The sequence below is a fragment of the Parasteatoda tepidariorum genome, chromosome 7, assembly GCF_043381705.1.
Source record: "Parasteatoda tepidariorum isolate YZ-2023 chromosome 7, CAS_Ptep_4.0, whole genome shotgun sequence".
Lineage (NCBI taxonomy): Eukaryota > Metazoa > Arthropoda > Arachnida > Araneae > Theridiidae > Parasteatoda > Parasteatoda tepidariorum.
In genome coordinates, this window is record NC_092210.1 from 87,197,274 (window position 1) to 87,218,419 (window position 21,146).

At 29.3% G+C, this 21,146-nt stretch overlaps 1 protein-coding gene across 1 annotated transcript in view; it reads left to right on the top strand.

Annotated features, from left to right (window-relative positions):
- LOC122271814 (voltage-dependent calcium channel subunit alpha-2/delta-3) overlaps positions 1-21,146 on the top strand; it is a 443,634-nt gene that overhangs the window by 318,340 nt on the left and 104,148 nt on the right.

Genomic DNA, 21,146 nt, shown 5'->3' on the forward strand with positions numbered 1-21,146 from the left:
TATATATATATATGTTACCTACTTCCACGTCTGTTTTTGAATATATCATCTGATTCTTCAACGATTGTTGCATTCATTATCTACTTGTGCCTATTGTTTAAATTTATGATTTAGATATGCTCCGTCTACAATTATGTACAATTTTGTTTACACTCTTCACATCTTAATTTTTTTTTATCAAAAAGCTAAGGTATGGCGTATCATTCCTACGTAAATACTTTTCTATTATATTTCTCAAAGGACTTAAGTTTATTTTCTCCACTATAGTTTGATAAAGCAAAGAAGATAACCAGATGCAGGAAAATATCCCGAGACTATTATACTACCGGGATAGGGTAAAATATCGGTTTGGGACATCAGGCATTTCTCCATCATCTACCACGTGTCCGGATAATTCATCCTCATCTGAATCCGGTTGTCAAGGCGAAGAGAAACGGTGTCTGGCCTCTTTCCTAAGCCATACACAGACACTCTTAAATCCTGACTAATGGTCAAGATAGTCTCTACATTTGAGCGATGACCTCTTCTTCCTTTACAGTAAAGGATAGAGCAGCAAAAGGGCAGTTAAAGAGTTAAAAGGGTCGTACATTACTTTATGATTGCTTAAGTCTCGTATACTTTTAACTTCCTTGGGCCGAAGGTTGTTTGTGTATTTTTAAACCATGACCAAGTGAAAATTTAACATTCCCTTAAAATAATAAACGGGTATTTATGCATTAAGATTACTTTGAACAGTCCTAAATACTTGAATACTCCTGCGATTTCACAACCTTAATATTATGAAACTTATGTCAGTAAATATCACTTGCATTTGTTTTTGGCTTAGAATAAAAGATTGTAAAATTCAAAATTTCATTATTATTTTATTTTATTAAAAAAGGTTTTAAGCGATTTTAAGAAACCAAAAATAGTTTACAAAAGATTGTTTGAAATTGAGATTGTTTTGAGTCAAAACTAACAATTTCTTTTGTTTTAATATCAAAGATCAACCCATTATCAAACTGGGTTGAAAACAACTCAGTAATTTTCTAATGAGTAATTAAGTCACGCTAGCATTAGTAATTTTCTAGTGATCTGCACTTATTTTATATATTTTTTATTGTGTACTGAATGAGCAACATTTTGCAACAAACATTAATTTTTAATCGTTGAAGGAAAAGTTCTGGAGTAAAAATGAATTTTTTATATTCTATTTAATAAAAAAAATAATAAAAAAACTTCTAAAGAAAGAGAGTTGTTTTCTATGAGTAATTGAAACAATGACTTATAAACAATGAAGTATAAATGCGAAAACAAAAATCAAAAGTATTTTTTCGAAATCAAGTCACTTAAGTTTGAGTTAGAACTAAATTTTTGTTATCACTTTTGCATCAAGCTTTAACTCGTTTGATTTCCAACTGAGATCCTTAAGTAATCTTTATTCCAGTTATTTTCTTAGAATAAATATCAAAAACTTATTCGATCAAGCATTTGTTTTAATTATCGCTCTTGTATTTTTTAAAACAAAACTTCCCTGGGCACCATTTTATTCAACTAGTTTTTGGTATCATATCATAATCTTTCCTTAAATTAAATCCACTGATAATAGCATAATACAAAGTAACTTGTATTTCTACTAAATATTTTAAATATCTAAATTGCTACTAAAAATAAAAATTTTTGGTAATCTGCAATAAATATTATTAAAAAAAAACGCTAAATAATTCTAAATGTAATTCATATTTTTTCAAAGTTATACTTTACAATATGAAAACGTTTGAGTGCCTCAAAAATTCCTCTGTAACTTAAGGTAATTATGCGTGTGTTAATTAAACAACAAAACTAAAAATTAACGCCAAACAAATGTACGCAAAACTCTTTACCTCTACTGTGATCGTTGTTGAATAATTCCCTTGACATGTAAAAATGCCTTTTTAAAACGTATCAAGTAAAATGACTAATTCCATTCAAAAATTGAAAAGATAAAAAAATCTCCAACTTTTAGCGAATAACTTAGTTTTGCTATAAAAACAAAGTATGAAAAGTAACATTGATTCGTTTTCCAATTTTAATCCCAGTATCTATATTGTTCTAAAAACACTGTGAAAGTAAAATATAAAAAAAATTCTTTTTTCTATTTGTTGAAATAGTCCCTCATTCATTCCATCTCCCCGCGGTTAAAGTGAATAATGTGGTCGCTATCAGTGACAGGTGACACAACCAGTGCTTTTATCGAAAAACGAAGTATAGGTAAAAGCGGCAAAAACCGATACCGTTAACATCTTGAGTTTTTCGATTGTATTATATTTCTAATTGACTTCTTACAGCTTCATATTCACTGTAAGACTGCCAGATAAATATAATTTACGCTTGTATATTTTCGTAAAGTTTTCAAAAACGGAAAGTAAGATCTAAGCGAGCTTTTTTATCTATGATCGAACGGCGAAGTTTAAAAAGGCGATAGATGGCGTTAGTGTTTTAAGGTTGTCATTCTGAACTGTCACGTCTAAATTTTAATAAAGGCTGAATGGAAACATTTAAGGACTAGCTGTTTTGGAAAAATATTCTGCATCTTATTGATTTTTGCGATACAGTTAAAGGGTATGAGAAACAAATCTTTGAAATGCAATATGCTTTGTTTCTCCGCCATATTTTACCACGCCAAGTTAATATTTTTGAGAAGGTTTATCTAAATAAATAAAACTATTTCTTTTTTATTTTAAGAAACATTTTATTCAAATATTATGTCAAACTAAATTTCTATTTCTTGGTGTTTTTCATTTCGCTTCATATTCACATAATTTGTTTCAATTTGTTAGATAAAAGACTCAATGCTTTTTATTAAATAAGCACACACATGAATTACGTGATTAATTACAAAGCTGTTCAACGCACTGTTCTTATTCTTTTAACACAATCATACCTATATAAGTAACATAATAACTCAGCTGTTTGACGTTATTAAGTAGAAACTAATTAAATGGAACCACTAAGACAGTTAAGGTTATTTTCAAATCGGAGAAGTATTTAGAAAAAATCTTTCTCATAAAAAATAAATATTCGAATTACCGGTTGTAAAAATTTCTTCAGCAATTCGAATGTTTCTTGTCCATAATACTTTAAACAGTGGTGCACTTTTTGACTTGAAACATAAAATGAAAGCTTTAAACTTGATATCTGCATTATGTTCTCCTCTGTGACCCATGGACAAAAAGTTTTTCAATAAAGAAATGTGTTACCTGAAACAGTAAACAATTTAACTCCAGTTATACTTGACTTATACTGTAAGTCACTAAAATAGTTTGTTTTTTTTGTTAAATTATATAGAGAAATAAAGATTATAAAGGGTAGTTAGCAGAGTGGAAAGAATAACAGAGGGAAGATCGACAGAATAACTAAATTTTAAATGTTTTTGCATTCCAAATAACTGCATTTTAGTCATACAAATATTTATACTTACCTATATTTCTTTTCAAACTTAATATTTAATGTAATGCTAAATTAAAAGTCAATAATCGGTCAATTAAAAGTCAATACCATGAATATGAGTACTGATAAGAAGAGTAACAGAGTAAGAAAAAGAAATTGCAAGTCAATTTACTTGGTCAGGTTCAGTTGAAAAGAAGAAAAGTTTATATGAAACTGAAAACTTAAATTGATCGATCTTATACAATTAAAAAAAGATCAAAGAAGCATAAAAACAATAAATTAATGGGGCAATATTAAAATGTTTTATTTTTATTCAAAAGTAATTTTAAAACTGTATATTAGATAAGCTGTGCTGTATATTATACATAACGAACTTTTCGAAACTAGATAAATTAAAATTATTTTCTGTTAACAGTTGATTTAATTGCAGTAAAGTAAAGGCGGCAAGGAAGCCAAGAACAGTGCAATTTTACTGTGTCTGATGCATTAAAAAAGTATTACCTAGGGGCATTATTTTTCTAGGTATCTACATTTACCAAAAACAAATAGTAAATTACGTGATTCGAATACTTAAGAAAGTTATTAGGAATTTCATTTCCGAAATTAAAATTACTTAAAGTAATGGATCACCAAAAGTGAAATAGTTATTTAACTAACCTTGCAGTGCCAATTTACGACGAATACCAACAATGATCAAAATCTCAATTATAACGAAAAGTTATGAACAAATAACAGTTTTCATAATTAACAGCAAACAAAACATGTATCCCGAGTAGATATGACAACAATTGTATAGTCCCGATGAACCGAAACTTTACATAAAAGCATATTTTTACCAAAAATAACGAAATTAATGGCAATCAAAATGCATATTCAAATTATTCGAAATAAGTGGGCGATGGGGTTGACGTTGGCATTACTCAAATTCGCCAAGGATGAAATAGAGACATTACAATTTGAAAAGATCACTCAAATTAATTTCTAAAGTTATTTTTATTTCACTTCTTGGAATGTCAAGTAAACAAGTTATGTATCAGTTAAATGAATTGTATATTTTTACGGTTTCTATGTATATTGCACAGTTTTCTGCTTTTTATTGTTATAACAGTAAAATTACTCAAAGTTTAAATACCAGTTAATGGTAATTACATTTTTCATTAGAATGTACAACCTTTTACAAAAAAAATATTCCAATTAATTGAATTCAATATGAGCTTGAGTAATAAACTCTGAATAAAGTTTCTGCAGTATGTTATTTTCGCAATGATCATCTCAACTTTATAAACACTAACGATAAATGATTTTTGAAAATCGTCATCATTTTATCTCTGACAAATACTTTTCCTCCCTCTTAAAAAACCATTTGACGATTTATAATAGCTTTAACGTGTTGACAAATGATTTTTCGCTCATTAGTTGCTTAAGAAATCCTACGATATTAACTTATTGGGAATTTATCGTACCCTTATAAAATTTTGAAGTTATCCTTGCCATATTTAAACTGAAATGTCCTAAAATTTACCGAAGAATTAATTTTAATAAAAGAGTATAATTTATTGATTAAAATTTACAAAAAAAAATTTTATTGATTCAATCTATATACAGTGTAGGGTTAGGCATGGAATAGCATTCTGGGTAATGATGTTAAAGTTTTAGTAAACACATAAAATTTTTTGTCAAAATTTTTAATGATCGTTTTACATAAATGTGGTTGTATTTCGTTAATAGTCCGCGTAATTTCTTTTTTTAAGATGTTGAACATTGGAATGAATCGAAAAGCAGTTGGCTAAAAATCTGCGCATTTTGATAAACTGTATATTATATATCATAGGGTTTTTGAAAGTAACTAATTAGGATTTGGTAAATTCATTAAGATTAATCCAATATATCGGTGAAAAAAAGATTATATTGACGATATATCGCAACTGTTACCCTAACTCTTTGGTAAATGAGTATCTATTTCCAAGATTCATGATTGCTAATATAGTTTAATCCTTCTATCATCAATAGAACTACATTGTTCTTTTACAAAACTGACCACCAATGTTGCTTTTAGTTTTTTGTTGGTGCAGGTTTGTTGTGAGCGATGGAGCTTAATAAATAAATACACAAATACTGTACTATATGTACCTTATATTACAGCATTTGTTCAAATATACATATAGTATAGTATATGTCCAAAGGTATACTTTATGTACCTTTACTTGTGCTTCATTCGTGTTCTTTTAATCATTAGTAGCACACTATCCTCATTTGAAAAAATGTAATCTAATTCCTCCAAGATAACCTATGCTCACAATATGAGAACTATTTCAATATTTACTAAATAACTAATAAATATTTCGAATATTTTTCGCTTCATTTTAATCATTGAAATGTATTCTTTTAAACCCAAATACCAATGTTACAAGTATTTTTAAGACTTTTTGAAAGTTATAAGTGTAACTTGAAAAAGCTATTTTAATAACTTTGAAGAGAAATATATTAAGCAAAATTTTTTTCTATTTGAGGAGGTCCCGTAAGAGCATAAGATCGGATGTATATATAGAACAGTATTTTATTTTAGCAAAGACAATTTTCAATGGGAAATGATCTTTTTAATATGCAGATTCCTAATGTTTCCGATTTAATTTGATTTTCTAAAAACTCACTTAGATATCTCAAGACCACTCTTTATCTAAGCATTTCATTTATCATCATTAAATGTTGAAATTTCTTTTCATTGCTTAATATTTAAATAAAAACATGTTCCTTATACAAAATTCCTGAAATGAATAATTGTCAAAAGCATACTTTATAGCTGGTAATCTATTTAACAATTAAAAAAAGTAGTAGAATTTTTTTATAAGAAACACAAAAAGAATAAAAAGAAATGAATTGAACACTATTCTACATCTTTTCAAACCAAAAAGGATAAAATATCATTCCCCCGTATTTAAAATACTTCCGGTTTTATACCGGAATTCAAAAACCATCCATGTCGTAGATATATTGAAAAGTGAATACGACTTTATAATCTTTCAGCGATACCTTTTGAAACAAAGCGTTATCAATGTTAACATTTCTTGAAGCAAAAAACTTTTATAACTGCGCTCTTGCATCTGATAAAGCACAGACGATAAAACAGGAACAAAATTTATTCAAAACTAAATGATAAACGATCAGTTGAAGAAGCAGCAAAGGAGTAATTCGATTCTTGCTGCAGGGTATGAACGAGCGAACTGCACATTGCTATGAAGTTTTCACACCAATAGGAAAGCTTCAAGCGATTTTTTTCTTCCTCACAATCGATTCCTGCTAAGAAATAAATGCACAAGTATTCTTCGACGTAACTGGAAAAGAAAAATGTTGCAAAGAAAGAAGAAATATTTTCGTATCGATTTTGGTTATTGCAACTGGCAACAGTAAACTCAGCCTTGCTGAGTATAGCTTTATAGTGACTCTATGTCCGCATAGTAATGCCTCTTAAGTGGAGGTGGATATAAAAAAAATAATAAAAAAACTGTTGGGCTGGCCTTTAAAAGAAGTAGGTTGTATATTTTTTTCCTTGGGGTAGAGTAAAATAAAAATGATATTTTGTTTAGCTTTTTCGAAAAACATGTATATTTTAAATGTTAGCACTACACCAAGTACAAACCAGCTTCTTAATATCATTTTGGGTTTATGCTTCTAGAGCATGTCATACTAGATTTTAGCAATGTTTACAAAGTTCATCTTAATTCTGAGAAATATTTAAATCTGAATATATTACCTCTGAACATATTATTATACAAGCCAAATTTGAATTAATTCAATTAAAGAAAACATTTGAAGAACTTTATAAAAGGAAGTGAAAGCACTTATGCTCCGGAGTTATAAGCAAGTTATGGTCTAAATTATGATATGTCTATGCATTCCACAGAGAATTATTAAAGAAAATCTATTTTTTCAGATAATGGCAATGTATTTTGCTCTAACATATGTAACGTTCCTCTGCGGCAATAAGATTTATTACTAGTTTTATAATTTCAATTGAATTAATGAAATCATTTTTGTACACGTTTGGTTGTCTATTTCTATAAAATGTTAGATTTTTAAAAAAAAGGTTGTTGAGTGTTAAAGAAGACAAAATACATCTTTCCTCAGCACTTAAAAGGAAAATCCATCGTATTTAGAGATGTATTAAATGCTTCATGAGAAGAAAATCTTTTAAATATTCCATAGGAAAATGTGCAGTATTTACCATAATAAATTTTTACTGAATACAAATATAATGAAAAATCGCCCTTTCTTGAAAGACACCACAAGCCGGATCTTTTAACTGGATTTTACGGATTTAACCGGAGAAAAACTATAAAACGTTCAGTCCCATGGCAAGATGTAGCAATTTCGGCATTCGAAAAATGCAAACAAGAGTTAGCTAATTCTGTTATCCTTAGTTACCAAGCACCAAATCAACAACTTTGATTTATGGTGGATGCATCTGATACCTCTATTGAAGCTGTTTTAAATACAGATACTCAGAGTGGACCAAAGCCCTCGGGTTTTTTTTTCTCCCATAAGCTCTCATTAACTGAAGAAAAAATATAATACATATGATCGGAGCAGTAATGGCTCAAGGGATAGAGCGTTCGCCTTTCAATGAGGTGAACTGGGTTCGAATTCCAGCGAAGGCTGATCGATACGAGTTCCGCATCCTGCTTGCACCGACCAAAGTGCTGACGTAAAATATTCTCTGTGCAAAAAGTCCTCTACGAAGGTAAATTTCTCCCAATATTTGATCCAGGTGTTTCCTTGTCTTCTGGATTGGGTTCAAAATTACAAGGCTACAGAATTGAACATTAGTAATTGTAAACCTAAAAACTTGGGTCGGCTGTTCAAAGACGGGTATGAAATAAAATGCATATGATCGCGAATCTCTAGCCATTTACACAGCTATCAAGCACTTCTGGCATAATCTCGAAGCTCAAAACTTCATAATTTATACTATTCATCGTCCCTTAATTTACGCATTTAAAAAGTACTCAGATTCATGCTCCCCATACCAGCTTCGACATTTAGATTTTTCTGCTCAATTCAACACTGATATTCAGAATGTGGCCGGTTCTGACAATGTAGTAGCTTTTACGCTTAAGATCTATTGGTCTTCCTTCTCTTAATTTCCTAAGCATCGCTGATGCCCAAAGAAGTAATAAGGAATTACAGAGACTACTCAGCAAAAGTAGATATTCTAATACAACCTTACAGCTGCAGCAGATGAAACTGTATAACCCACATCCAATATATTTGCAGTCACAGAGTTCGACTTTATGCGTCAAAATACTTCCAAAAGAGGATTTTTGCATCTCTTCACTATTTAACACATGTTGTATTCATGAAACTCGTCCTCTCACGTTTGAATGGCTATGTATAGCCAAAGATATTGTGTAATGAACTAGCTTATGTATCAGCTATCAGAAAAACAAAGTCAACCGCCACATTCATTCTCCTCTGAAATCTTTCCAACTACCATCTCAACGGTTCGACCATGTACATATAGATCTTGTTGGACTACTACCACCATCTTCAGTATGCGAACTTTAGTATGCTTCTTCTGATGTATGCTAGTACCTCTTAACTTGCATTGATTAGGCTCACATGATGGCCATAAGCAATCCCCATTCCGGACATTACAGCAGAAAACAGTAGCATGAGCTCTAGTCAACCAATGGTTTTCCTGATTTGGTGTACGTTCCATCATCACAACAGACCAAGGCCGTCATTTCGAGAGCAACCTGTTTCACCAATTGTTTCGAATAATTTGAACAACCAGAGTGCTTACCACACCCTACCATCCTTTAAGCAACGAACTTGTTAAGTGCTTCCACGGAGTCTTGAAGCAAGGTCTGAAGTGTCATTCTAATGTAAAATGAACTAAATCTCTTATACTTGTTCTCATCTGACTTAGATCTGCTTTAAAAGAAGACCCCGGTAAAGTAGCGTTGAGCTCGTCTAATACAACCCAGCAAAGTTCGAACATTCAACTCTAAATGTTGAATCTCATGAGTTTCTGCAAACCTGCACGTCAGACTTGAGACTGATTCCAACTTCTTCTCATACGAACATGACAGTGTTCGTCCACCCAACTCTTGGATCATGTTCTCGTGTTTTTGTGAGAAAAGACAGTGTGGTGGACCATACAAAGTCTCAGAGAGTTCAGAAAATATTTTTTGCATGGACTCCAGCAAAAACAACTCCAGCTGCACTATCTATCATTCCATCAGCAGATCCTCCAGAAATAGTTACAAGATCTGATCCCAAATACTTGTAGTATTTGTTGGAAGAGGAGTACTGCGGCGGTCGAGCGTAACTCCCATAGTTCGAAAACAGCTTCAACTTGCACTTGCCATGGACGTAGGTGATATTAATATTCTCTCACCGCAGCTCTCGACTCATGACAAATGTGCTCGATATCTCACGCTGAGTGATGATGCGTCAAATTTCGTTTTTTTCTTTTTCTTAACTAACTAAATATAATTTTATTAATCGATTGCTATGTAAATATTAAATGATTTCTTTTAAATGTTAAGCGGTATAAGTTATTTATTTTCATTAGTTATTAAAATTATAACAAATGCTAAACATTGTTTCTCTAGCATTTCTTACTAAGCGATGCCATCTTTGTTTCTCAAGTATTTCTGGCTAAACAGCGCCATCTATTCGAAAACATTGTAAATAATTGTTATACTTGGTGAGAAGGACCCTTCTGGTTTCCAAACCAAAATTAGCAAACCGTACATTTCTATTTCATCCGTATTTTTCTTTTTTCTTTATTTGGTTTTTCAAATCAAATATAATCATCACTGGCAAACTAAAATGAAGTTTAATTTATACTTGAACCTTTATGACTGATCCTGTTAAACCAATTATGTAAATTTATTATTGAAAATGCATTATTATTTAAAATTAAAACATGTTTAATGCTTATTTTTAAAAAGCCGATTTAAAAATAACATTTTTTTTAATAAGCTGATGCATTTAACTCTGTTAGTTCTTTATCCGAATAGCTTCCACAAGAAAAGGAAATAATAGAGTATAGCGTTTCGCTTTGCTATGAATAAAATTCCATCGCATAAACCTTTACCGAAGTATCTTACCATAAGAGCTATAGCTATAGAAACCAGTGTGTGTGTGTGTGTAAGGGCAGTTTTCCGTATGACTAGCCGGAAACCAATTATTGGGTGCCATCGGGCGTAAAATGGTTCTCTTGAACATTTTAGCCCACGTGACGAATTGTCTGCAAATTCACGTTTGTGTCGACATTGCCGACTACTTGTAGAATCTACATCAAAGGGATAAAAAAGAAAGTTTGGGGATTGGCTCTTTTGATACTATTTTCATAGTGAATCACACATAGATTTAAAGGAATGTTTCTCTTGTGTTTCAAACTTTTATCTGATGTTTCCGATTGCCTTGGAAAAAATTGAGGGGTATTTTGTAGTATTATTCTTAATCGATAATGAATCGATTAAGCAAGATGATTATAAATTATTTCTTATATGTTGGATGGCAACAGTCTGGATGAAAAATAGAGCAGCTATGGTGAATAAATATTTGCTAACCTTCTGAATAAGTCTGTCTTGTATTAAGGCGATAAAACAACACTTCAACATAAAATGTTGCTTTCTTTTTAATAACAATAAATTGCGGAAAGAAATTACGGAGATAGTGAAAAAATAATTATTTTTGTTGGTTTTTTAAGGAAAGGATTTTCAGTTTTATTTATTTTTTGGCTTTTCCAAATGTTGATCATTTCTTAATTGCGTAATTTCTAAATAATATTTACTTGAGAACATATTTTTTTGGTACAATTTTACTTTTTACGCACCTAAGAATCATTCAAGAAAATTGTGTATAAAAGCATAGCATTATTATGTGAAATAGACTGATTAAAATTCTATTCGTTGTTTACGAACATTTGAGTTTTTCAGTTGAAAACAAATCATGTTTTTTGTTTCCTTTTTGTTATAAAAATCAACCGTTTAGGGAAATGTTTTCTATAATTTGGAAGTGTTTTTTTTTAAATTCTATTTCTATTAATAACGCAATTATGAACGGCAACAAAATAGTTTTATTGTAGGTTTTATAAACATATGCTTCTTCTGATGAAAGAAAATATGGGCTGTAGCAAGCGTAATATAATTTTTCCGTTACTTTGTAAGACTGTTCAATTTATTATTATTATTATTTACTAAATAATATCTCGATCATCTCGATTACATTTGGTGATCTTTCAGCAAAATTCTTGATAATATTTTTTAGTATTCACTTCATATTTAACAAGCAGAGTTTAATTATTTAGCAGCATTTTAACTTTTATCTTAATATAACTATTGTACTTTTTTAATTTAATTTATCAAATGATATTGTATACTGATTCGTGCTATAGTACGTTAAAGAATGAAAAAAGAAAATGATTAACAATGAATCAACAGATCATTTTTTAAATCATAGCAAATAAGTAAATCAGTCTACAAATATGAAAATTTTTAACATTCTTATAAAACCTAAAATAAAGAAAATTTATGACAATGCAATTTGCAGCAGGTAACTATATGATGTGACACCAAACAATTGGGTACCTGTAAGCAACGTCACTCGTGGGTATCGAACCTGATTGGCTGCTGAATAATGACATTTCTTATGCCAGGAATCTCATCTAAAAATTGATTGAGCAGGATAATATGCCAAAACTACTCAGTAGAAAAAAATCCCGAAATGTTTCTGAATATATGGTGCCGCTACGGTGCATGTAGTTTTCAAAAACGCTTTTAAATATTAGTAAGCTCTTTCTGCTGGATTCAAAAACATTTCGCAGTACTTCAGAAATATTTCGAATCATTCTTTGCAATTTCGGAATTATTATTTTTTTTTTTAAATATGTAACGTTTCCTATTGTATCGGAAACCTCTTGTGGAGCTTCGCTACCAACAATGAGAACCGTCATCTATCTGAAGGTACCTCAAGAGAAAAGTAGATTTAACATGTGTTATATACTATTGAATTGAAATTTAATAGTTGTAGTGGTAGCTATTCTCGGAAACTCAATCGGCGTCAATGTTTCCTACATAGATATATGGAGCCACTACGGTACATGTAGTTTTCAAAAACGTTTCTGAATATTTCGGAAACTTCTTTTTGTTATATTCAGAAACATGTCGCTGTACTTCCGAAATATTTTGAATCATTCTTTGCAAATTTCGGAATTATTATTTTTTTTTTTTTTTTTGAAAATTTGAAGCGTTTCCTACAGTTTCGGAAACTTCTTATGGGACTTGACTACCAACAATGTCAACCGTTATCTCGCTATAGGTAATTCAAGAAAAGAATAGATTTAACATGTGTTATATACTATTGAATTGAAATTTAATAGTTGTAGTGGTAGCCGTTTAGTCGGAATTCATTTATATTTATCTTTTGGATTAAAATGAAAGTCTCCCACTTTTTTTTAAATCTTATAAAGCAGGTATCCCTTTTTTCAATAAAGATGACACTTTCTTAGTTTAAATTATTCTGGACACTTAGACACTTTCTTAGTCTAATTTTTTTAGTTTAAATTACAAAAAAAAATGTTCAGAAAAAATTATTCTTATTTAATTTGACGTTTTAAAATTTGAAAAATAAAATTTTACTAAATCTTATTTGTGAGCTTATTTCCTTATAAAACAAAAAAGTATTTTTTTGTAAATTATAGTATTCAATATTCTAAATGTCAGTAAAAATAGCACTGTTGTGTTCTTTCTTAAAGTTTTATCCAATTACGCGTTAATGAATGCAATATTTTGATGAGATGTTTGGAAGGAAAATTTTCCTTTTTTCCTTATTAGTTAAAAATCTATTACTTTTTTAAAAAAATCCTTAAAAGACGTTATGATTGCGTTCATCAGAAAAATATGAATTACATCTTACTAATTAAAAAGAAAAAAAGGCCTAGATCTCATATTGGACTTACTTCATATTTTTTTGAAAGAATAAAATTGGATTTTTTCCTCCCGATAACATGATTTTATGAAACATAAATTAAGTATAAAATATTAAGACTTTCTCAATTATTTAAAATATAAAAAGTATTTTCTAAAATTTCCGTAAAATTATTCAAAAGCTTTTGAAGGGTAGTGGTAAGCCAATTTTCGATATTTTTACCTTTTTAATAAATCACTATTCTCATTCGAAATTAATTTCTAAAGAAAATATTCTACGAAACTGTTTTAATATGCTACTGATGGGTATTTGAAATGTTTCATTTAAAATTGAGTGGTATCTAAAACAAGAAACTACTCTCAACACTTAATCATAAAATTGCTGCCATTTCTGCTTAGTTTTTCTCTTTCGTAGCTTATTTCTTCTTTTCTCAAAATATGGCCTGCAGTTTATATATATATATGTGTGTCGTTGAAAAACACTAAAAACGATTTTTTTTGTTCTCTTGCATGACATTTTTTTATTGGATCATAGATATTTTCACGTCACTGATTTTAAATCTGTAATCGGTTTCTGTCTCCAAATTACAGTCTCTCTATAAATAACATTTTTAGTCTATTTTTTATCGATATGTACAAGTTTAAAAACATTATATATAACAGGGGATCGTATAAATGTTGCGACACACTTCCAGGAGAGTTAGGGCACATCATCATTAATAAAATTGCGTCATCATAATGCCCGGAAATGTATTCATACGCCTCTAGGGAAACCTTGCCATTACGAACTATTTTTTCCTGGGCTTCTGAACAGGTTATGAATTGGTTCCCATTGGTTCATTCCTGATGATGTGCTGTAACTCTTCTAGAAGTTTGTCTCAACATTAAACGATAACTTATAATCTGTACCGTTTTTAAACTTTTACATTTCGTCAAAAAAAGAAACTAGCAATGTCCTTTAAAAAAATTTTAACTTTAGGAGCAAAACTAATTTCAGATTTACAATCCCCACATCCGATATTAGGTAAGAACAAGTATTGGTAGAAACACAACAAGAAATTTGTTCCCCACTGTTATTGAAAAATCCGACTTTTTGCAATTCATCACAGTTATTTTGCAAATGCTTTAAGCTGATAAGAAAAATCACCAGTTATCTCTAATCAGTGTGGCAAATTTGATGCTTAATAAAATGAATCCAGGTTAAATAGAGAATATGTCATCTAATTGCTGAGCTATTTTGATTTATTTGAAGTCATTTTTTTCATTGTGCCCACTGTAGAGAAGACTTATTGCAATAGGCTGAATAAAATAAAGGCTTTTACTACAAGGAATCCATAGAAAAAAGGAATCAATTGAAAATAAATTAATCCCGACTTTTTATTAGAAAATCCAGTGGAGGATAAGACTTATTGCAATCAGTCTGCTAAAATTCTGACTGATCAGGAATTTTTTTACAAATTTTCTAATTAGATTATAAACATGTGAACTAATGGTATTAAACCTGAAAAATACCGCGCTGAGCAGAAACTGAAGGAAAATAACTGAAAATCACATCATAATTTTTATAATCTTTCAATTAATAAAATTCCCATAGCAATATTTTTTGAAATTTCATACATCAGCTGCAATCACTTGGCGTAATGTGATACGTTGTGTAGTAATTATCAATTATTTTCTTTGATTTATGTGTTTTACACAGAGCAATATGCAGATAGGTTTTTTATGAAAAGAAGGAAAGAAAATAGAAATAAAAAAATAATAAACAAAAACTGAAACTATTTTTAAAAAAATTTTTTGCCGATGCATTGAAAAATGCCTAAATGATTCGAATGATATGAAATTCCTTCCTACCTCAAACAAAATAAAATTTCCGTTTTATTTAAATGCAAAATAGAAGATAATGTTCAATATCTCCCTACAACTATATAACTCTTTCCACAAACTGAAAGAATAAAAATTATTCTTTGATTAAAAAGCTTTATTTATATGGAGATGGTCCCCAAAAATCTAGAATCGTCTGCTTTAGGAGTTGCGATAGCAATGTAAGCCCATGGCCATTTTGTTTGGCTTTGAGCTTAAGTCTTAGATTGAGCCAGTGTGCAGGAAGCGGATTACAGAACGTCCAATTCTATTCGAACGAGACCAATACTATTCTAGCCCTGTTTCTTGAATATAACTACAATGCTTCGAAAGAATAGGCCTCCAGTAGTGGCTTATTAGTGCAAAGTAGAAATCTTTAAGCAATTGAGAAATATTTCAAGAGTATTTCTAGAAAATGTACTTTTCTATTTGTCATGAAAAGATATTTGTCTAACCGTTTCTAATTCTAACGGGCGCATACTCATTGAACAAAAAAAAATCACGTGATATGACCATTTATAAACAAAGAAGATCCAGAAATCTGGTTGTCATTAGCATAAAATTAAAAGTTATTATAAACCTGTATACTATAAATTTATCATTCCTTCTTAATATTATCGTCTGCTATTATTACCTTTTTAATAATAATCATAACCAAAAAGGTTAAAGCTGAAATGTAATCGCATGATGCTACCNACTTACATAAGTTTAAAATTACTAAATAAATTCAAATAAAATCATAATAACACAAATAAACCTCAACAGATCAATTTATTTGGACTAAAATCTATGAAAACCCACAACAAAATGACATAATTTGCTGCCAGCTTGTTGACGTCACAAAACCTAAGACGCTGATTGGTTAAGGGAGAAAAAACTTGGATGGAAAGTAGAACATGCTCTACTATCGTCCAAGAAGTTGGACCAAGTTCTTGGATGTTTGTTTACACGATCCAAGCTCAAAGCAAAACAAGTTTCCATCAATATCAATCAATCTCTGTCCAAGAAATTGGATCGTCTGAACAGGCCTTTAGGCAAGAACAAGTATTGGTATAAATACAACAAGAAATTTGTTCCCCACTGTTATTGAAAAATCCGACTTTTTGCAATTCATCACAGTCATTTTGCAAATGCTGATAAGAAAAATCACCAGTTATTTCTAATCAGTGTGGCAAATTTGAAGCTTAATAAAATGAGTCCAGGTTAAATAGAGAATATGTCATCTAATTGCTCAGCTATTTTGATTTATTTGAAGTCATTTTTTTCATTGAGCCCACTGTAGAGAAGACTTATTGCAATAGGCTGAAGAAAATAAAGGCTTTTACTACAAAGAATCCAACGAGAAAAGGAATAAATTGAAAATAAATTAATCCCGGCTCTTTATTAGAAAATCCAGTGGAGGATATGACTCATTGCAATCAGTCTACTTAAATTCTGACTGATTAAGAAATTTTTTTCAAATTTTCTAATTAGATTATAAACATGTGAACTAATGTATTAAACCTGAAAAATACCGCGCTGAGCAGAAACTGAAGGAAAATAACTGAAAGTCACATCGGAATTTTTATAATCTTTCAATGAATGAAAATCTCCTGTCATTATTTTTTGAAATTTCATACATCAGCTGCAGTCACTTGGAGTAATGTGATACGTTGTGTGGTAATTATCAGTTATCTTCTTTGATTTATGTGTTTTACACGATGCAGATAGATTTACGATGAGAAGAAAGAAAGAAAATAACTGAAAATCACATCATAATTTTTATAATCTTTCAATGAATGAAAATCTCCTGTCATTATTTTTTGAAATTTCATACATCAGCTGCAGTCACTTGGAGTAATATGATACGTTGTGTGGTAATTATCAATTATCTTCTTTGATTTATGTGTTTTACACCATGCAGATAGGTTTACGATGCGAAGAAAGAAAGAAAATAACTGAAAATCACATCATAATTTTTATAATCTTTCAATGAATGAAAATCTCCTGTCATTATTTTTTGAAATTTCATACATCAGCTGCAATCACTTGGAGTAATGTGATACGTTGTGTGGTAATTATCAATTATCTTCTTTGATTTATGTGTTTTACACCATGCAGATAGGTTTACGATGAGAAGAAAGAAAGAAAATACATACAAATAAAAAAATAATGAATAAAAACTGAAACTATTTTTAACAAAATGTTTTGTTGATACATTGAAAAATGCCTAAATGATTCGAATGGTATGAAATTCCTTTCTACCTCAAGCAAAATAAAATTTCCGTTTTATTTAAATGCAAAATAGAAGATAATTTTCAATATCTCCCTGCAACTATAAAACTCTTTCCAAAAACTGAAAGAATAAAAATTATTCTTTGATTAAAAATCTTTATTTATATGGAGATGGTCCCCAAAAATCTAGAATCGTCTGCTTTAGGAGTTGCGATAGCAATGTAAGCCCATGGCCATTTTGTTTGGCTTTGAGCTTAAGTCTTAGATTGAGCCAGTGTGCAGGAAGCGGATTACAGAACGTCCAATTCTATTCGAACGAGACCAATACTATTCTAGCCCTGTTTCTTGAATATAACTACAATGCTTCGAAAGAATAGGCCTCCAGTAGTGGCTTATTAGTGCAAAGTAGAAATCTTTAAGCAATTGAGAAATATTTTAAGAGTATTTCTAGAAGATGTACTTTTCTATTTGTCACAAAAAGATATTTGTCTAACCGTTTCTAATTCTAACTAGCGCATTCTCATCGAACAAAAAAAATCACATGATATGAGCATTTATAAACAAAGAAGGTCCAGAAATCTGGTTGTCATTAGCATAAAATTAAAAATCATTATAACAGTATTTACCTGTGTATTATAAATTTATCATTCCTTCTTAATATTATCGCCTGCTGTTATTACCTTTTTCGTTTTGATTAATAATCAAAACCAGAAAGGTTAAAACTGAAATGTAATCGCATGATGCTACCTGATTGATTGTCATTCATTTTACGATAAACATATTTAGCAACCTTACACAATTAGAAAAATAGAAATAAGTTATGCACACTTTGCTTATAAATTTTATGTAGAACTGCGCACAGTCAACCTAGACAACTAAAATATTTCTTACAAAATAAGTATAATATCAAATTACTATAAATTTACTTTCCACGCCACTATTAATTAATCGCTTATTTAAAAAATTTTGATTAAAATTTAAAGCAAGCTAAATTGTATAAAAATTAGGAAAGAAAAAAGAATGTGAATGAAGTTGCCATGATAACTGAGCAAAGGAGAATGTCATTTTGGGAAAATGTGTGTATATATATATATATATATATACTTTGATGTAATATTTATGATTACTAAGACATATTCATATTTATTGCACTTAAATGCCGCCATTTTGGATACGCCGTTTTAAATATTAAAATTTTAATCTTAGATTTTTAACCAGAAAATTCAAAATTCCTTTTGTTAGCAACTTAAAGAAAAAATATATCAGTGAATTATCAGTTTTGACCATCTTTTTCTGAACTCCGATCACTGCGTGGTGGTAGTTTCATTTAAGATAACATTGTTGTCAAATCACTAATTTCACCTTGTATAAACGAATGCGAAAGAAGTCAATATGAGTAATCTGCGAAACGTAATAAAATTGAATTTTTATTATCAGGAATTAAAGGTGGTAAAAATCTGAAAAGTTATAGGAACAGAATAAAAACATTTTAAATTTAATGAAAATATCAGACCAACTCAGTGTAGATTTACAAGAATTTTATGGAAACAAAGCTAAATAGTTTACATATAAAATTGTTTCTATTTAAGAAACAAATAGTTTAAGAGTTTATATATGTATGAGTATAAAAACTAATATGGGTAAACAACTTTAGCTTCTTTTTATTTTTAATGTGATAAAATTATTCTAAGAACATTTTAAAAAAGAAAATATTCTAAGAAGGAAAAAGGAAAGTAGATATTTATCGACCAAACTAGAGAAAATACTTAAAAGACGGGAAATGTTTTTATAACTTGGTACACTTGTAATTTAATCGTAAAGGAATTTCAATAAAAAAACACTTATTTTTGGAAATAAAAAAAAATAAAACTACATTACAGGAATATCAGTTTTTATGAGATATATCGTAAAAGCAATGTCAAATATTTATAAAAGTTTATCGTAAACTTGAATAAATTGCATTAGTGGAGGAGCATTCATTAAAATTACGGGTTTTAAAAATTATTTTAAAAGATGAAATTTTTCGAATTATTTCAGTTTTATTGTTCAGAAAGGAAAAAAAACTAATTATTTCTGGAATATATCTAAATACAAGTATATACATAAAAAGTTATGCGTAAAGCTTTAAACATACAAAATTTAACATGCTTAAAATTTAAACCTTTTTAGTTAATTTTCGTATTTATAAACATTTAGAATGCATATCTGAATAAATAATATTCATGAAGGAATTGAGCCAACATTTCTTAAAAAGTAAAATTTTTCATCAAACTATTCTTCAATGTTGTTTTCAGATAGATATTTTACACGCATCTCAAATAACCTCTAGATAACAACACACTGAAACTGCTTATTGCTTACGTGGATATTGTGGTGTTTGTCACTAAAAACGTTTTATTCAACAATTTGAAAATTTGGCTTATGATTATATAGCCCGAAACCACTTATGTACTCGTAATTAAGATATTTAGGAACTTTATTGTACATAATAGAAAAATAAGAAAAGTGACGTCTTTCAAAAGAAAAAAATTTCATTTCAGAAATTTCGTTTCGTTTAAAAAAATTTTAATTGAATTTTTTAAAATTGTTATTATGTGAGAAATAAAATTATTCGAAATTGAACCACGAAAGATTATTTAAACGTCTAAATTATTCTACGAAATTTTATCATCTATCCTTATCAAAAGTTTATAATAATATCTATCTAAAATTGTACTTTGAAAATTTGTACTAAAATTGTACTAGTCGCCATCATTTTTGGTGCTGATGTTTCATTATTCTCATCATTCACTAGAGTTTCATTCATTCAATTTTCATTTATTTGTACTGACAGCACATGTTATCATGCGCATTAGAAGATTTCATTGAAAAACATTTCGTTTAAAAAAAACAAGTATATTTTTTGTAATATATTCTCATTAATTCTTTCAAACAATTACCATTTTGTCAATTTTCTAAAATTTTTTGCCCGAAAAATTAAAAGTATGTTTAGTTTATCTCAACACCAAAAAATGGTGGCAACCGTACACCACGATTTTTCACAGTGCACCAAAGCAGATAAAGTTTATGAGCGAAGTTTTAATATTTTCTAAAATAATTAGAATTACGAAGAAAGTAAGTAAAATATCGAACTTTCTCATTGCTTAAAATTTTGGTTCGCAATAAAATTTGTTTTGTGAAGTAAATACCATATTCCTTTTCGGCAGAACTTTTACTTTGCTTCATTATATGCTTTAATACATTACTTTTTCACATAACAACTCACATTATAGCTAAGCGGTAAAATTATTGGATTGTTCATTATTGGATTGGAATTTTGAAATGTTCAAAGCATTTTAAGGCTGGAAGTATTTATATATCGTGAACATTTACTAAATTTCTTTTTCTATTTTGCAATTATTGGATTGGTAATGAAATTAATTGATATTGTGAATGTGTTTTTTTTTACCTAAGTAACAAAAACTCTTTCAACAAATCTTTTTTCCCATGGCAAGCTTTTTTTTTAAATAATTAATAAACATTCTTGCTCATGTAATAAAAAATGAAAGTAAAATAACTAGTATTCTTGAATAGTTCTGTAGAAATAATAAATAAAATACTTGATGTAAACTCAATGTGATGATTCATAAACTGGAATGAAACTGGAATTCCTGCGATCACAATTGTTATTTAACAGACAGTTATGCTGAAACAAAATATTATTTATTTTTAAAAAATATCTTTTAA